This window comes from Dasypus novemcinctus, chromosome 8, assembly GCF_030445035.2.
Source record: "Dasypus novemcinctus isolate mDasNov1 chromosome 8, mDasNov1.1.hap2, whole genome shotgun sequence".
Taxonomy (NCBI): domain Eukaryota; kingdom Metazoa; phylum Chordata; class Mammalia; order Cingulata; family Dasypodidae; genus Dasypus; species Dasypus novemcinctus.
In genome coordinates this window covers 21,173,653-21,188,420 of record NC_080680.1, presented here as the reverse complement: position 1 = coordinate 21,188,420, position 14,768 = coordinate 21,173,653, and the positions used below count along the sequence as shown (strand labels likewise).

The window sequence follows — 14,768 nt, the reverse complement described above, 5'->3', positions numbered from 1 at the left end:
GGTGATTAATAGATAACGTTGCCCTTAGAGAAAAGTAACACTGGCTAAAATATAACTGTGTGACTTGCCTCTTGCTCCCGGTAAGTACAAAGACAACACATACTCCCCTCGAGGGCCATTAAGGAAGTCAGGAGAGGATGTTACCCGGAGAAACAGGAGGTGCACAGCCCCCAGCCTGCATTCCTCAAAGGTAGGTCAAGCAGTGCATTCTGCCACCTGCCCTGGTCCCACACAACTGGGAAATGCAAAGAGATAAATCTCACTGATGGGGAGCAGATGTAGCTCAGTGGCTGAGTGCCTGCTTCCCAAGTATGAGGCCCTAGATTCAATCCCTGGCACCTGTTAAAAACAAACAATGAATGAAGACACCATCTCTCATCAGGGAGCAGATGTAGCTCAAGGGGTTGAGCGCCTGCTTCCTAAGTATGAGGTGCTGGTTTCAATCCCCGGTTCCTCCTTTAAAAAAAAAGATCAAAAAACCATTGAGTATAACGAGCCTGTCATTTAATTATTAGCCACCATTCAAAAATACACTGAGGGAAGCAGACCTGGCCCAATGGATAGGGCGTCCGTCTACCACATGGGAGATCCTGGGTTCAGCTCCTGATGCCTCCTAAAAAGAAAACAAACAGAGAGAAGACAGAGAGTGTGAACAATGCAGAATGTGGGGGGTGGGGGAGAAATTAATAAAGTAAATCTTTTTAAAAAATTGAAATTTTAAAAAAATCTATATATACTAACACCATTTCAGAGATAAGAACCCCTGAACTGCCCGTCAGAAGCCTTATTCGGAGCCTCTGCCTCACAATTAAAGTCCAAGAAGGAATCTTAAGCAAGTTTCCGCCTCCATTAAAGGATATAAACATTTCCCTCCCTATGTTTCCTAGATTGTTTCCAAGGTTAGAGTGAGAAAGTAAAAAAAAAAAATTTTTTTTAAATCTGTGAGATGATATGTAAAGCATAAATAAATAAAAATACATGCAACTCATTAGCTGACTTTAAAAATTAGGGAGTGTTTTCCCTTAACAACAGCTAACACATATACTACATCAAGTCCTAACACGTGCTGCGATAATATGGCATCTTATTTGTGACTCTGGGTCCCTGTGTCTTCTTTCTCCACTCTGTTTCTTTGTCTATTTTCACTTCTTTAAAAATCATTCTGAGGTACTGAGTGATCTTCCGAGGATGTCTTCCATGGCTTCTCAAGCCCTCTGCCATCTTTGCTGGCCTCTTCTTTTTTCCCCTTTATTCCTTCTGCCTTACCTCAGAACTGATCTAAGCCTCCTGGTCAATTTGAGAGACAGAGTTAGTGTCTGAGGACAAGCTCTACCGGAGGAAGGAAGTCAGGGGACTTGCTCATTCCCCTGGTGGAACGAAGTGCTAGCTGCCTCTCAAAGCTCTCCTGAAAGCTTTGCTGGTTTCAGGTGATCTTAGAGCTACAAGTCTCCTTCATGGCTGAGGAAAAGCACAGAGCTTAACATCTTCACTCTTCGCCCACGAAGACGTCCTCGTCACGTTGCTCTTGTCGGACACTGGTCTCCCACAAAAAAACTGTTACAAATATAATTTTTATTCAAGATATCTGTTTACCCTGGGAAATAGCACAAGTAAGAGAGCAGATGTTTGTGAAGTTCATAGTGGAGAAGAACTCATCCTGAGACGGAAGCATGACTTCAAAGCTTGAAAAGTCAGACGTTGATCTACAGCATGGATCTGCTTGCACGGCAACCTCAAGATCAAGGTCAACAGTGGGTATTATTTAGAGAATGCCTACTTTTGTGTGCTCTGCTGTCAAGCATCACTCTTGTCAAGGAGTTTCCAACATACACACTAGAGAAATACGGAGATCTGCAGGCAGATTTGCAGAGTATATTGGAGATATAGCAAAAAGATATGTTTTTTTATGCTTTTTATTTTATTTTTTTTATTTTTTTTAAAGATTTATTTTTATTTATTTAATTCCCCTCCCCTCCCCCGGTTGTCTGTTTTCTGTGTCTTTTTTGCTGCGTTTTGTTTCTTTGTCCGCTTCTGCTGTCGTCAGCAGCACGGGAAGTGTGGGCGGCGCCATTCCTGGGCAGGCTGCTCCCTTCTTTGCGCTGGGCGGCTCTCCTTATGGGTGCACTCCTGGCGCGTGGGGCTCCCCTACGCGGGGGACACCCCTGTGTGGCAGGGCACTCCTTGCGCGCATCAGCACCGCGCATGGGCCAGCTCCACACGGGTCAAGGAGGCCCGGGGCTTGAACTGCGGACCTCCCATGTGGTAGACGGATTTTTTTTTATGCTTTTTATTTTTTTTATTTTTTTTATTTTTTTTTTAGATTTATTTATTTATTTAATTCCCTCCCCCTCCCCTGGTTGTCTGTTCTTGGTGTCTATTTGCTGCGTCTTGTTTCTTTGTCCGCTTCTGTTGTCGTCAGCAGCAGGGGAAGTGTGGGCGGCGCCATTCCTGGGCAGGCTGCTCTTTCTTTTCACGCTGGGCGGCTCTCCTCACGGGCGCACTCCTTGCGCGTGGGGCTCCCCCACGCGGGGGACACCCTTGTGTGTCACGGCACTCCTTGCGCGCATCAGCACTGCGCATGGCCAGCTCCACATGGGTCAAGGAGGCCCGGGGCTTGAACCGCGGACCTCCCATGTGGTAGACGGACGCCCTAACCACTGGGCCAAAGTCCGTTTCCCTTTTTATGCTTTTTAATGTAACGTTCTTCATGATCTATTAACTTTAATTAAAAAGTGTTAAAAAATACAAACAAAACAAAACAAAAAAAACATAATTGGGTATGGAAAATCGATGTGGCTCAACTAATTAGGCTCCTGTCTACCATATAGGAGGTCCAGGATTCGATGCCCAGGGCCTCCTGGTGAGGGCAAGCTGGCCTGCACAGAGTGCCGGCCCATGTGGGAGTGTGGTCCCACGCAGGAGAGCCACCCTGCATGGGAAAGGCCGCCCTGCGCAGGAGTGCCGGTCAATGCAGAGAGCTGGTGCAGCAAGAGACACAGAGGAGAGAAAATAAGAAGATGTAGCAGGACAGGGGAGCTGAGGTGGTACAAGAGAGTAATCGCCTCTCTCCCACTCTGAAACGTCCCAGGATCAGTTCCTGGAGCCGCCTAGTGAGAATACAAGCAGACACAGAAGAACACACAGTGAATGGACACAGAGAGCAGACAACGGGGAGAACGGAGAGGAGGGGGAAAGAGAAATAAATAAAAAATAAATCTTTTTAAAAAAACCATAATTGGGTAGAAACAAAATGTAGATTAGTGGTTGCTTTAGGCCAGGGGAGGAGGGTGAGGGAGAGGCGGTGATAGCTAAAGGATACAGGGTTTCTCTCTTTATGGCGATGAAAATATTCTAAAATTGCCTGTGGTGATGGTTGCTCATATCTGTGAAAATACCAAAAATCACTGAACTGTACACTTTCAGTGGGTGAGTTATATGGCAGGTGAACTAAATCTCAATAAGGCTATTTAAAAAATATCTGAGTGGAGTGGTTGTAGCTCAGTGTTTGACCACCTGCCTCACATATGCAAGGTCCCAAGTTCAGTCCCCAGTACCTCCAAAAAAATCGGGGGCCCCTGAATTGGACACTCGAAAGCAGTTAAGTGGGAAATTTTGAGGTGTGTATATGGTTACTACAATAGAAAGTTTACATACATATTCAGGGTCCCAAACGCAAATGTCTTCAGGACCTATCGAGGAATATAAGTGTGCAGATGGAGGTGAGAAACAGAGGTTAGGGAGAGGGAGGACCTGGAAGTGGACAGCACACGATTTGCTGAAAGTATTCACATGCCGATTATTCTAACACGTTTCGTTTCATTTTGTTTAAAGATTTTTTATTTATTTCTCCCCCCTCCCTCCATTGTCTGCTCTCCGTGTCCGTTCACTGTGTGTTCTACTGTGTCTGTTGGATTCTCATTAGGCGGCTCCGGGAACCGATCCCAGGACCTTCCGGAGTGGGAGAGAGGTCCTCATCCTCTTACGCCACCTCAGCTCCCTACGTGTTTTAAAATATGCCTGTGGACTGCAACGGCTTGTGATCACCGCCTGAGACATCCTAATTCTGTTATGCCGCCAGCACTTATTTCTCTATTGCTATAGTTAGCACCAAATCGCATTGCCAAGAGTGCACCCAGTGAGTACTAGGAGTCACCAATGCTTGTTGTACTCAGTGGTTTGGGGCAAGAAGCAGAGAGAGAACAAAAGGTGCCATTGTTTCATGATGGTCATGGTAGGAGAAGCAAATGTCCATGAAACAAATCTCCGCCCTCGAGACCAGGAGTTCTAAACGTTTCCTGTTCCACAGACCCCTTTGCCAGTCAGGTGAAAACCACGGACCCCTTTCTAAGTCCACATTATGTACTGTGTATTATTTAATAAATATATATCACACCCGCACCAACACGTCCCCACAGGAATAACATTTTTTTTAATTTCAGTTCCAGCTCAAGGGTTAAGAACCCCTGCTCTAGAAACTTTGGAACAATTAGAGGAAGAACAGTATGTAAATAAAGACCAGATGATAAGAAGTGTAAGATTAGTACCAAAAATACGAGTTCAGATGATACCCATCCTGGGGTTTCAGAGTGAGAGAAATTCTTTCCACGTGTGGTCAACAAGAGAAGCATTACAAAAGTAGTTGGGATTTGTACAATCCTTGAAGCGCAGGTGGGATTTTGATGGCCGGAAGATAGAGTAATGTGAGTCAGTCAATTCACTTAATGAGAAGAAGTTTCTTTTGAGAAATTAAAATTATACAAATGGACATCCATGTGGCCACAGATCACCCAAGTCCATCTGTGGGACTTGACAAAGATGAGAAAGAGAGCTTTCGGGAAAAGGTGCCCAAGTCCAATCTGGAATGAAATCTGGAGATGGAATCTGGGAGCACAGATAACCCAGACCAGAAAATCAACAACGACAAGGTAAGTGCTGGGCAGACAGCTTCTCCCCATGCTATGAAATCTGCTGGTATTGAACCCAGACACCACTCCCCATCCCCAAGCTACAGCAGCAGTACCAACAGCTTGGATAAGGCACCAAAAGGAAAGCATAAGCTAATCCATAAAGAATTAATCTGTCAAAATATTTGTGTAAGCCCAGCAATTTAGAACTTCTTATTAATATGGTCTTTTCAACTCCGTTAGCTGTGCAAGAGTCCATAATTAACCTTCCAACAATAATTCACTTTGATAGGAGTTTAAAAAAAAAAAAAAGCCTTTGTAAAAGAAATAGAATGCCTGGTATGGCTATCATCTGAGGACATCTACATTATTCACAAACAATAACCTGTCTTCATCATTGTATCTATTAGGGTTCCTGGGTCACAAGCAACCCAAACCAGACCAAAATAATTTAAGTTAAAAAGAAATGTACTTGGGTGGCTCACAGAATGGAAGGCAAGGCTAAAGAAATAGCTCTCATGACACAGTAGGAGCTAATGGCTCCTCTCTTTAGGGCTTGAATAAATGCACGTGAATTGTTTTCAGTCTCTGTCTACCACTCAGCATCCAGAGTGTTTTAGTTTGCCAAAGGCTGCCAATGCAATATGGCAGAAATGAATCCGCTTTTACAGTGAGATTTCTGAGGTTAAAAGCTTACAGTTCTGATGCCGTGGAAGTATCCAAATCAAGGCATCATCAGAGATGCTGTCTCACCGAGATGCAGCTTGGATAAGTTACTGAAACTCTCTGTGCCTCATTTGCCACATCCATAAAACAAGGGTAATAATAGAACCTACTTAGTAGGGTTTTTATGGAAGTAAATGAGAAAATATTGATGAAAGCCATCATACAGAACCTGGGTCCAAGACAGCCCTTGGTAAATGCTAGTTAATATTGTTGATTTAGCTCGATGGGTGAATCCCTTCTACAGCTTCCCTAAGGAATGGTATGTGCCTCCCTAAGTGGTGAGTGGCAAGACAGGAGTATAATACCAACAGAATGGAAAAGAAAAAGAGGGGGGACTTGCCTGATGAATGTGTTTCGGGGCAGGGACTGTGTTTTATCTGTCTTTGTACCTCCAGAATCTAGCACATGGTATGTGCTCAATAAATATATGTTGCACTGAACTAATCTTTTCTCCCCCGTTGAGTGTACTACTCAGAACTTGGAAAAAATAGGAAAGGAGAAAGGGAAGGCAGGCTGGGGAATATTCTCTTTCCTTTCTTCGTACAGACTAGAGCCCCATATAGTACAACTCAAAGCCGTTCCTTGCCTGTCTCCAAGCAGGCTGGCAGAACATTAAATAGAAGGTCCTGCCTCAGGCCACCCCTCTGAGTTTTTCAGAATTCTCATCAAAAACTGCAGCCCAGCTGGCAGTGGCCTCCATCCTTCACCGTCTCTGTTCTAGAAGCTTCCACTGATGCTTAGTTCTTCCCTCCATCCTCAAGGTTCTAAGGAAGCCAAAAAATAAAGCTCTTTCTCCAAAGGTGGGGACCCTCAGAGCAGATGCCTGCATGAGGTATTGCTCAGTGTTCCCTACCATATATATCATAGCTACTGCTTGTAGATAACCGCCAATTTAATAATACATAAAATTTGCTATTTAAAGAAGGAAACATAGGTTTGAAAGCCTCTGAATCCTACTCATGGGGTAAGCTATAGATTATGCATAAGTAATAACTGTGACACTAGGCAAAGTGGGAGGTAATTGTTATTACTCACTCCTACGTGGTTTTTCACATCACATCTAGCCCTTGCAATCTAGAGCTTTCCTCCACCTCACACAAACCTCCCCTGGAAACTCAGGGTTTGCGCACTGCCAGGTAATACCCTGCAACCTGGCCTGAGCCCGAGAAAAGCCATAGAGAAAAACCATGCCAAAAGCACATGAACTAATTAGTTTAAGAAACAAAACAAATACCCACTTACATCTTCACTGATACCTCATCCTTTACCTGAGAACTAGCGTATGAGAAAATGGAGAGGCTCTGAAGCGGCTGCCTAACCTGGTGTGATTGCCTTTGCTCAAGGATCCTGCCAGGTTAGACAATCAAGGGCCATCTTGGGCAATGCTTGGTCACAACTCCCCTTCTACACTGCCGCTCATGTTTTATTACTAGTATGCCTTCTTACAGGAGTGGAAAAAAGAAGAGACAGAGGAAAACTATTAAGAGGAAATTAATATGAGGGCCTTGGTAATGTTAAAAAACCTGCCACTGATTTGTGCTTCAGTTATCTATTGCTGCATAATAAAGTAGCCCAAACTTAGTAGCATAAAACAACAATAATGTTCTTTAGAAGGAGGAGGAGAAGATGGGGAGGATCTCTTATACGTGCGTGCATGGCCTGGGCTCAACCAGGCAGTTCTCACTCATCTTCTCTTGTGTGTTGCTGTTATATGGATACTGGGACTGGTGTCTCTTGAAGACACTTCACTTGAATGTCTGACAGTGGAAGCCAGCTGAGGGTTGGGCTCTCGGCTGGGACCACTGGCCAGAACACACCCACAGGTGGCCCTTGGTGGTAGTTTGTCTTTTGTGAACTCCAGAAAATTTTGTTCTTAAACTGTTCCGTCTCTGTGAGTATGAACCTTTTGTAGGTGGGACCCATTGATTAGATTAGATCCCATTGGGGCCTTTTGATTAGATCACTTCAGTAAGGCATAGTGCAACACAGGTCTTAATCCTCTTCCTGGCATCCTTTATAAACAGGAAATATATATATATAGAACAGACCCAGGAGCTCAGATACAGAAGCTGAGACAGAAATCCATGAGAGCAAGAAGTTGAAATCAGTGGAACCAAGGAGAGAAATAGCAACAGAAGGAACAGCCAGAAGCTGAAGGCAGTGGAGCCTGGGGGAGAAGGCAGAGATTAGCAGATGCCACTGTGTGCCTGATCGCCCACAGGTACAGCCCAGGGAAAAAGCATCTCCTGATGATGCCTTGATTTAGACACATTCACAGCCTCAGAACTTTAAGTGTCTAAGTTAATAAATCCCCATTGTAGAAGCCAGTACTTTCTGGTATATTGCTTTGGCAGCCATTAGGAAACTAAAACACTCTCCGTGTGTCCACCCAGCTTGGCCACTGGGTTCCAAGGAGAAGTAGCCCAGGAGAAAAAGCCGGGTGAATGATGTTATCATGTTTTACAACCTAGCCTCTGCATTCATGCTGCTTCACTTCCACCACATTCTTTTAACTGAAAGTGATCCTGCGGAAGCAGATGTGGCTCAAGCAACTGAGCTCCTGCCTACCACATGGGAGGTCTGTGGTTCAGTTTCCAGTGCCTCCTAAAAAAGACAGCAAGCTGGCCTGACAAGCAGGCACAGCAAGCTGATACAACAAGGTGATGCAACAAGAGACACAAGAAGGAAAACACAATGAGAGACACAGCAAAACAGGGAGCAGAGGTTCATAGTGCCTTCTAAAGAAAGAAACAAGCAAGACAGCAAGCCGATGTGACAGGCAGGCTCGGCAAGCTGACACTACAAGATGACACAACAAGAGACACAAGAACCTCTCTGTAGTCCCAAACTTCTTCAAAAAGGAAGGGGGAGGAGCACTTGTGTGGGGTGTTATTGGTGGGGGGCACATGTTTGGGAGGGGGTTCTCCAGGGCATGTATACAGGGTACATAGAAAGGTTTGGATATTTTCATAGTGGTTTCAGTTGGAAATGACAGCTGAGAGAGTGCTGGGTTCCTGGCCAGGGGAGCTCTATCACATTTCCCAATGGAACAGCAACAATCCCCCAAGTGCAATGGCAAAGACCAACAAAGATGGATGGTCCAATGATGAGTCCTTGATACTGATGGCTACGATTATGAGCCTGTTTGCCTGAAATATGAACTAGGCCTAGAGCTGCAGGGTGCCTAAGAGTTACCTCCTGAGAGCCTCCATGTTGCTCAAATGTGGCCACTCTATAAGCCAAACTCAGCATGTAGATGCATTGCCTTCCCCCTAGTGTGGGACATGACTTCCAGGGATGAGCCTCCCTGGCACTGAGGGATTACTGCCAAGCACCAGCTGATGATGTAACTAGAAAAAGACATTGAATAAAGGGGTCAACTCAGACCGGCAGAATATCTCAACCTACGTGTAATATCAGGTGTTAAAAACTGCTTTTTGACTTTGGATAAAAGGGGGAAATAGAAAGGACAAGTGAGTTTATATGGCTATGAGTCTCCAAAAAAGAGTCAGGAGGTCATCAGAGGGGTCGCACTTATGCACACCTCAGCAGGGTACCAGAGACAGCCAAGGTAGTTGGAAACCCAGGTGCTGGTTCTCCTGAGGTCTGCAGAGACCCACAGGTTCTATGATCATGGCAGATGGCTCTGTAGTTCAGGGCCATGTCAGTTGGCTCTACTTTGGAATTTGTATTCCTGAAAGTGATGGAGTTGGACTCAGATATGACCTTTCTACACATGCCTCTTCTGTTACCTTTACTGGACCTGTGGTTGGTGTTTGGATTGGGACAGATGATGCATGAAGAGACAGCAACACATACTATAGACATTCCTTCAGAGAACCAGTACCTGAAGGCTTATCCTAAATTCAACTCAGGCCACAAAGTAACCTTACAACTAATGGTAAGGTCACAACCTGCTTCTGGCAGGGACTTCCTGAGAAGGCCATGGAGATGTGGAGTCTCAAGCTTAAGATGTGCATCATGAATGGAGAGTAGTCTGCACTTGCCTTTGTAGAGGTTGGCCAACTTGAATCTTCTAGTGAAATAGCAACTAACGTGTGTAGTCCTCCAGAAGTGACCAAAAAAATTAAACATGAATTCTCTCAATAGATCCTGAACACAGTCCAGTGGCATATTCTTGAATATACTATCATCTCATTTTCCGGCCTGGGTCTCTCATCTCTGTATGCCTCACACCTACAACATTGCCTGGCCCACAGCAAGCCTCACATGGCTATTGATGGTAAAAACTGAAGCTTATGGGGGTTATTGGTATTGAATCATGAACCCTACAAAAGACATGTTGAAGTCCTAATCCTCATTCCTGTTGTTGAGAAATAAAAAGCATAACCTTGCAAAAATATCTAAAAAGCCACTCCTGTAAATCAACCTGTGAGAACATGGCCTTCACAGAAGAATATCAAATGAATGACTCCTGCTCCCCGCTTCTGTAATCTAATAAACCATTCCTGCCCCACCCCCACTTCTGTAAATCAACCCGCAAAAGCACAGCCTTGCACCTGCATTCTGCTTCTGTAACCCTGCTTGCAAAATTTCGCCTAGTAATGTGTTAGCCAATGAGCAAGAGCCATGCTGATCCTACATAAATCCTATATAAACCTGTGAAAACTGAAAAATGGGGCTCAGAATTTGGAGACTGACTCTCCTCTGAGCCTGCGTGTAATAAATCTGTTCCTCCGTATCTCCGAGTGTCGTTTTGGGTTTCTCTGTCGTTCAGAACTCCTGGCTTTGCTGCAACACTGTGGAGGTGAGCCCATTTGTAAATAGCACCTTTGGAGATGCTATAGTCATTATTACTACTTTTTTGTTTTGGAGGTACTGGGGGTTGAACTCAGGACCTTGTACATGGGAAGCAGATGCTCAACCACTGAAATACATCCACTCCCCTGGAGATGCTACTATTAGTTAAGGTGTGGTATCATTTGTGAATAGGATGTCCAAAGATCCTGTTTTTGTATGAAGCTGTATTGAATCAGGGTGGGCTTTAATTCCTATGACCAGAGAGGAAAGGAAGAGAGGAAATTCAGGCACAGTCAGAAGTCAGTCAGAAGAAGCCTGAAACCAGAAGTAAGAGAAATCCACAGAAGGAGAAATCTACAGGAGACCAAGGAAAGAGACTGCCATGTGATAGAGGCAGGGGTGTAAGCCAAGGAAATCCACAGACTGCAACAAGCCAATGCCAGAACGCTTAAGGCTCTGGGGAGAAAGTGTGGCCTGTTGAGACCTGGATTTTGGACATCTAGCCTCCAAACCAGTGAGCCAAATAACTTTCTTTAAGCCAACCAGGTGTAGTAATTTCCAAAGCAACCGTGGAAAACTAAGGGACTAAATGACTTACCATTTGGAGAAGGCATGGAAAGAGGGCAGGAAGAAACAAGTGGAGGGAAAATCCTGTGCGACGGCAGGGAGGCACAAAATAAAAAGTGTCAAGTTCAGGCAATCAGAAATAACCCAACAAGGTACTTAGAGCAGCATTTCCAAGCTGTGTTCTCTCGACATGAGTGTCCTCTGAGATGTCCCCTAACTCTTACCAAGGTTAAGTCAAGACGAAGAACAAGGAAGTCAACCACCTACCACTCCAGTGGTCCCCAACTTGTCCTGGTTTGCCCAGAACTTCCCTGGCTTTTTCTCTAAAAGTACCACATCCCAGGAAACCCTCCAGTCCTGGGAAAACTGGGACAGTGAGGCCTCCTAACTGTTCCTCCCTCCAAACCCCAGGAGCACTAATTCAGACTTGGAGGGATAAAGCCTTCAAGGACGTAATGTCACAGCACAGATGAGCATGACTATTCATGCGCCATCTTCCACCTAGATGCATGGGCATCTTCCCATGCCTAGAAAGCTAAGGCTTGACCATTTCTCTCTGTGTCTCATCACCTACAAACGCCCAGGCACTGGTCACAAACTTGGCACAAGAAGGCTGGGCAGTGTGACCAAGACCAAGTTAAAGCTGCTCTCAGGATGCTTGCTTCCATTTTTTCTAGTACTTAGGGATAGGATTTTGACTTAGGAGTAGGACTGTACTTAAGTCTCTAAGCAAAGTGATTTGCCTGTTTCTATGATCCATCCCAACTCCACTGAACTGGAATTTGAAGATATGCTCCCACCTAGCCATGAAGGCTGGATTTCCAAATGCCGTAGAGTGATTAAAGCAGTCAAATCTTTGATCCTATTTCTATAAACTAAGGCAAGCAATACTGTCCAAGTATCAATCACGTTATCTCTACAAAAGTGCACTTGATTAAATGATGGGTAAGGCCTTTACAGTTTTAAAAAGAGTTCTGCGTTTCTCAGAATGATCATTAAAATAAATATTTTAAGCTTTTTTTAAAAAAATCCATAATTTAAAAACCCGTCCCTCCGGATCCTTTTACCAAATTTATTTATCTCATACATATCTATATCTCATAAGTTATTTTATTTCAAAGATGCAAAACAAAGCCTATTTCTTTGGCATATTTCTAATCCCCATAATCCTTTTATTATATTTAGAGAGATTTCCCTCAAAACAGCATCAAGGGTTGTTTGAAATTTACACAAATAAAGAAAAGCTGAATGAACAAATACTGAAGTCTTTATTTGATACTAAAGTCCTTCTAAGAAAGTTTTTAAGGGACTTACACCAAAGGCTACGAGTCTTTCAAGGACACTTTCAATCCCTTTGCTAAGGCCAGCTGTCATTTCAGGATGCAGGGGTTTCAGGCTCCCTGACAGTGTTGAGCCCACACGAGGCACTTGATAAGCAGGTGCTGACTGATGCCTGCTCAGCCTCTCTCTGGCTCAACCACCAAGCAAAGACGTGGTTGTGCAGGTTTTCTGACTCAGCCAGGACTTGGAGAAAGAATTCTTATCATCGGAGGAGCTTTATCTGAAAGTTCTTCATAGAAAATAACACTGGGAATACAGTCAAAGAAAGATTGATTGGGATTTCGTTGTCGCTGTTATTAACACAAAAGGCTTGCCTTCAAAACTTTCAATACTGAATTTAGAGCTTGACTTTGGATTTTTCTGAATACTTTTTTACACAAAGAAAAGAAAATCATTTCCAGGGTATTTTCAAAACATGACAGGAAGCACCAAGTTATATTTAATTATCAAAAGAAGTGATCGTATATGCCCAGAGGCACATATACATATATTTCAAATGTGAGAATCGGCAGCAGTCTAGAATGTGGCCACTGAAAACAGCTGGCTTAATTAATGGTGTCCAGATTGCTGATTAAACATGGAGTAATTGTAAGTCTGACTTGTCTTCTCTTTAAAGCAAACCAAGCATAAAAGAAAAAGAAATGATTTTTAATACATCTTTAATGAAATGGGCAATGTGCCATAATCTTGAGGCACATGCAAGGAAGAAGGACTACAAAGGGCAGCAAAAAGTGAATTGGTCAAGAAGAAAGAAAAGAATAAAAAAAATTGAATTGGTCAAGGCCGGTGGGAAATGGTGGAATTGTTCTTTGTTCACAAGACTCGCCTCCCTTCCCTGCGTAGCACACAGCCAGACTACAACTCCCAGCATACCTTGCAAGTGGGTGTGGCCATGCCTCTGGCTTTGGTCAACAGAATGAGGGGGAAGTGATGTGTGCTATTTCTCGAGGAAATGTTTAACAGGAATGTTCTAGTGTCCCAGCTACTAAAATAAATGCTCTACAATGGGTACCTTAACAGGAATTTATTGGCTCACAGTTTCATCCCAAGGTCAGTATGTTCTGGCTGGCTGTCAGTCCTCAGCATTCGTTGGCTTTTCAGTTACATGGTTCCATTGACTTCTGCCCCCCACCCCCTCCACCTCAGTGGCTTCTCTCTCTGTGACTAATTTCCCTTGCTTGTAAGAAGGAATATAAGATCAGTCACATTGGATTAGGGCCCACCCTCATTAAGTTTCAGCACACCTTAATTAATAACACTTTCGAAGGTCCTATTTACAAATAGGTTCAAACCTACCGGAACAGGAGTTGGGACCTCACCATGCCTTTTTTTTTTTTTTAATATGCATGTTCACTTGCCAAAGACTGCCACATTCTATTTTTTTTTGGACAATTTTTTTCTATTGAAGTATATCGTTCATACCTGAACATGCATAAACAATAAGCAAAGATTGTGAACTTACAAAATAAACATACATAACATCACACAGGGCTCTCACACATCACCCCTCCACCAACTCTTTGCATTGTTGTGAAGCATTTGTTACAAACTATGCAAGAGCATCATCAAAATATTACTACCAACTATAGTCCTTATCTTACATTTGGTGTATTTTTCCCCCAACCCATACTATTTGTTTTAATGTATTTTTGTTACAAATATTGTGAACTTGCAAAACAATCATACAGATGTGTAGATTTCCCATAACTCCACACCCTGATGGAACATTTGTTACAGATTATTAGACAATATCATCAGACTATTACCACCAATCATGGTCCATAGCATACATTTGGCACACTTTTTCCATACACCTCCATTATCAACACAGTACAGCTTTGGCACTAATGCAAAAATATTATAGTATTGCTGTTAACCACAGTCTATAGGTCACACAAATTGTAGTTTTCCCATGCTTCTCCATATTCCCAGCACCCTGCATTATTGATGTACAGATCTCCTCTAGCTCACAGAAGGACTCTCTTGCATTTGTACCCTTAACCACCTCTCTCAACTGCATCTGGGTTCACTGTGTTATTCAGTCCCTAAATTATTCTTTAGCTTTCTTTCTATTGACATTTACTTCCCAGACTACCTTTTTCAGCCACAATCCCATTTATAAACCAGTTGCTACTCACTATAATGTGTTACTATCAACTCTATCCATCTCCACACTTTTATAGTCAAGTTAATTAAAACTTCTACATACATTAAGCATCCATAGTTCTTCTCAACCCTCCTCTTATCTCCTAATAACCTATACGCTATGATTTAATTCCATGTGTTTATTATTTGTATTTAGTTCACATTAAGGAGACCATGCAATATTTGTCCTTTTGTGTCTGGCTTACTTCACTTACTATAATGTCTTCAAGACTCATTCATGTTATCACATATGTCCCAATTTCATTTCTTCTTATTGCAGCACAGTATTCCATTGTATGTATATAACACATTTTGTTTATCCAT

At 43.3% G+C, this 14,768-nt stretch overlaps 1 long non-coding RNA gene across 1 annotated transcript in view; it reads right to left on the bottom strand.

Moving 5' to 3' along the window:
* Positions 1-487: 487 nt before the first annotated feature.
* The window catches only part of LOC139439485 (uncharacterized), a 55,041-nt gene continuing 40,760 nt past the window's right edge, over positions 488-14,768 (bottom strand). The window contains exon 3 of the long non-coding RNA XR_011649357.1: positions 488-613. This is a non-coding gene — a long non-coding RNA (uncharacterized lncRNA). The remainder of the gene's footprint in view (positions 614-14,768) is intronic.